Genomic DNA, 5,000 nt, shown 5'->3' on the forward strand with positions numbered 1-5,000 from the left:
GAATTAAAGGTTCAAATAATAATATACATATAACAGGGGTATGACCACATGCGGATGGTTTCAATTTTACATTTGTTACATCATAAGAAAGGTGGGCCTGTGGGCTTTCATAAAATACATATACCATCAATATTAGGTAAAATAAAACACAAAAGCCTAGACCTCAAACAGGCCTAAATAAAATGCCTTCCTGTACTTCCTATGCAATTCTGTTTATAATTCATGAGACAGAACTATTAAAAATGAGAAACAAGAAATGGTTTCTTTGATATAAAGGGCCATAACACAAAAAGGAGAAAAAAGAATGAAACACTCACTACCAAGAAAACCAACATTTAAAATACAATATACAAAATATGTAGCTAGCATATTTCCATGGGTTTTAAAAACATATGGATAAACAACATAAAATAATACTCATCAAAAGAACTACATACTGATAACAATTTAATTAAGTTGCAAAATGAATCTGCAACATATTTTCATTGTGAGCTTATGTCACTTTAACATCACAAAATATTAACAAGTTGTTCTCAGTATGAGGTCTTTTTGAAGGTATTTATATATGGGTGGTATGTGCACTGACCTAGGATAACAATGACCTCCAATGCTTCATCTGATGTGAGAACTTAAATGATCAGAGTGAGGTACATACTTTACTCCTATAAAAGTGCTTACCTCTAAACTGTTGCACTGAGGTACCTGAGTTACACCAGGCAAAATATGTCAAAATTTATTCTATGGATTAAAAAAAAAAAAAAAAAAAAATGTTAAGGAGCAAAAGCAATTTCAATGTACAAAATGTTCTACTTGTTTCTTACAGAATCTTGACTCTTTCTCTATTTCCCCATCTGGCACACATGTAGCTTTGAGTTATCTATACAAGAGGAATAACAGGAGAAAGAGGAGGAATACAAGAAATAATTTGGGGGAGGAAAGTAAAGAGGAGTAATGGGAAAAAGAGCCTGTATAGGAGGATGAGAAAGTAGGAAGAATAGTAGGAGAAGAAAAACTAATATCTGCTTTGTATTTCCTTGCTAGTAAAGTATTCAACAATCTATTTTTATCACTAGAATGAAATGAGTAAAAATACAACAATGCCTTTAATTCTAATATCAAAGGACTCTATATTACAATATTTTTCAAATCACTTTTTATAATTCCAGCCTTTGATAGTTCCATCTGTTTCATAACTGTAAAGCAATGGTCACACAAGTCTTCTCTGTCTGGAGTGTCTGTCAGATTTGGAACAAGATTGATCACACTATGTATAGTGTCCCTCCATTGACAAACATCATCCCAGAAAAGGCCATAGTGTCTATAGTAACCTCCTGGATGAACTACACGTTGAAAATTGTCATGGACTATGAATATCATCGTATATTCTGGATTGAAAAAATTCAAGAAAGACACTAAACTTGGAAATGCCAATCCACCCATTTTATTAATCATCATACATAATGCAACCGTGCCAGCTATCCTGTTCCCCTATATTTCAAAAGATATAGAAAATCCTACAATACTCTTCCCAGTAGCACATACAACTATTAGCATAATCAGTCATGTACGGGACATAATTATGGACCAATTATGGGGTTGGGGAAGCAAAAACTAAAACTGATATTAAGTAAAATTTTAGTAATTTCCAATTTTGACACAGCCTTGCCAGCCATGTGATTATTCCTTGTGCAAGGCAAAATTACTTGCTGATTTCATTCATTATTGTTATTTTTAACTATCTGTTATCATGTGGATGGTATTCAATAATTGTTCCCTGGCTCTAACTTTGTTCACCAGGGTGTAAATAATGTCTGAAGTGAGCTCTGTCTTCAGGGTGTTGGAGTGGGTGTGTCTGCATTTCTTGATCAAATGAACGTTTGTCTGGATAATCTTTAAAATTTTAGCGAGGCATCATTGTTAGTTGTAATATATATATATATATATATATATATATATATATATATATATATCTTTTTTTTTACAATATAATTGTACCTAACAGGATATAATAATTTCCATATAGACAATCAAGTAAAACCCTTCCTAATAATTATAGTACAGTTTTTGTTTTAGTATCATCTTTCCCTCTCTAGCTGGGGTGACAGACTAATACTGGTGCCACTCTAGGCAGGGATTTTTATCTTGCTTCCCCTAACAGCTGCTCTGTTAAAGTATCCCCGGACAGAATAGACTAGTGTGACCGCCCCTGAATGAACAGATGTATAGATCTTACCCAAACTAAGCACTTGTGGACCCATCTATGTGTAAAGACCATAAATTAAACTCACAGTAGGCATGACATTTACAGTGGCATTTGCTAAATAGATAAGTAATAAGAAATCCTTGACTCAAAAAATGCAAAATGCCCATAAAGTCAACTATAAACTCAAAATAAGTATACAACAAAATATAATACTGTTCCAGATAATAATTTGCAGACTTACAGACATAATCAGACAGACAGACAGACAGAAAGACAGGCACATACATACAGACAGACATACAAACAAAGAGATAGACATTCAAACACACACACACACACACACACACACACACACACACACACACACACACACACACACACACACACACACACACACACGTACACAAACAAGCACACATGCACACAAACATGCATGCAAACAGATAGAGATACAGACACAGAGAGACAGACAGACAGACACACACACACACACACACACACACACACACACACACACACACACACACACACACACACACACATACACACACAATGTAAAGTCACAGACAGACACACATACAAAGAAATGGACAATCAAACAAACACACAAACCGACAGACAGACACACACACACTCACACACACATGTACACAAACACGCACACATGCAAACAGATAGAGATACAGACACAGAGAGACAGACAGACAGACAAACAGACACACACACACATGTAAACACATACTGTAAAGTCACAGACAGACACACAAACAAAGTGATGGACAGTCAAACAAACAAACAAACAAACAGACACACACACACATGTACACAAACATGCATACAAACAGATTGAGATACAGACACAGACAGACAGACAAACAGACACAGACACAGACAGACAGACAGACACACACACACATGTAAACAGATACAGATACTGATACAGACACAGACAGACAGACAGACAGACAGACAGACAGACAGACAGACACACACACACAAATAAATAAATAGAAGTTTCCTCAGAAATTTATGTGATGTACATTGAGGACTTACTTTTTGCGCAATGCAAACAACACATGCTAGAATACTTTAGCACAAACACTGGTGATCGGTGGTCATTGCACAAACCAGCATAGATACAAGGAAGGCAATCACATTAAAATATCACAGCGAAGCGATCCATTAACTGCATGATACACAGTGATATGACATGACACATTACTTTCTGTTTTGACAATAGAGCAGTCTCTTATACCTTTTGTCTCAAAACACGTTATTAATGATCAAAAAAGTGCTTGCAAAATACAACCTAAATTACATATCGCAAACAATCACAATTTAAATATAATGAAAATAATAATAAATGCAATTAAATATAAACCAGTCCATCATACCTAGCTATCAGCGATATGTTTTTGGCTTCTATGTAAATTTTCAAATATCTGATGATAGTTTCTTCAGCAAGTAAGTGATTTGTAAAAATTTAGCTCCTAAGTTACAATTCCTCTCACAATTTTATAATATGAATGTTATTAATCACCAAAATGACCTTTAGGTTTCATCACTATGCTTAAAAATGTAAACACGCTGACTATTTATTTATTTAAATGTCGATGTATGTTAATATTCTAAATGCACAAAAACTTGAACATTTTGGAAATATAAAAGTGTTCTAAATGTAATAAGCACTATTTATTTCTTTAATAAACACCAAAATTAACAAATTTCTAATTATATATAAAATATCATCTGTCTTTTCTTCTATCAGTTACAACACTCTTCAAGATATTAACAATTGAAGCCCAATATCTTTTTCAAACTCAAGAATCTCTTTACAATTTTGGAAATCATACTTTAATGCACAATGCTATACTTGTGATTCATCATTTGCATATAGTGACTGAACATACTCTGTGTAAAAAATATCATTTTTTTCCCTAAAACATTAGATGAAAGAACTATCTACAGGCCTTCAGATAATTCCTCACTGTCAATGAACAGGATTATATACAATAACACAGATTTTACAAATATATGGATTAAAATTAGGGAGGCAGGCAGAATAAATACAATACAAATAAAAGAATGGGTATCTTAAATTTTGAAAATGGCAAACATCATATGAGGGTTTCTTATATGGGTACCAATGGAGTGCTTTATTAGTAAGCAATCATTAAAACAAGCAGGAATTCAAGGGGATCACCTATCTCATAGAAGGGACTTGTACACATATTAAGTACCTAATGACACATTTCACCTATAGTAAACTGATTTGCTTTTTCAATTAGGATAGTAATATGCTCTTAATTCTTTTCCGGTGACAACAAAAAATGTGTGCATAATTTTCCCACTCATCAATCTATAAAAAAATTAAACTTCTTAATGAAAACAAATGAGATATTTACAGCACTTTAAGTCAATGTAATAATACCCAAAACACAATCTATTCTTAAATAATGAACCCACTGCTCATCTCCTAATATCATATTTTCATAAGCTCATAATTTTCACTTTTCATACATATAAACATTATGAAAAACAGATTTACATGTAACCCTCTGCTTCAGTAGCCCAAAACTTGCCAGGCTTGCTTTGCTAAACAAATATAAATTTAAAAAATGAAATAAAGTGAAACTATCAGATATACTGAAAGCAGGATGAGTTATGTGCATTATAAGCCTATATCAGCTTTAAAAAGTGCACAGTGAAAAGATATAATCTTTTCAAAAGTCGAGTGCTGTGGGTGAGTAATACCACAAGAGTATTTTCACACAAGAACTCTCTCTTAATGATGTGG

At 33.3% G+C, this 5,000-nt stretch overlaps 1 protein-coding gene across 9 annotated transcripts in view; it reads right to left on the bottom strand.

Annotated features, from left to right (window-relative positions):
• LOC125039253 (inositol 1,4,5-trisphosphate receptor-like) overlaps positions 1 to 5,000 on the bottom strand; it is a 141,353-nt gene that overhangs the window by 27,586 nt on the left and 108,767 nt on the right. The gene's annotated exons all lie outside the window — the stretch shown is intronic.

This window comes from Penaeus chinensis, chromosome 27 (assembly GCF_019202785.1).
Source record: "Penaeus chinensis breed Huanghai No. 1 chromosome 27, ASM1920278v2, whole genome shotgun sequence".
In the NCBI taxonomy this organism is placed as follows: domain Eukaryota; kingdom Metazoa; phylum Arthropoda; class Malacostraca; order Decapoda; family Penaeidae; genus Penaeus; species Penaeus chinensis.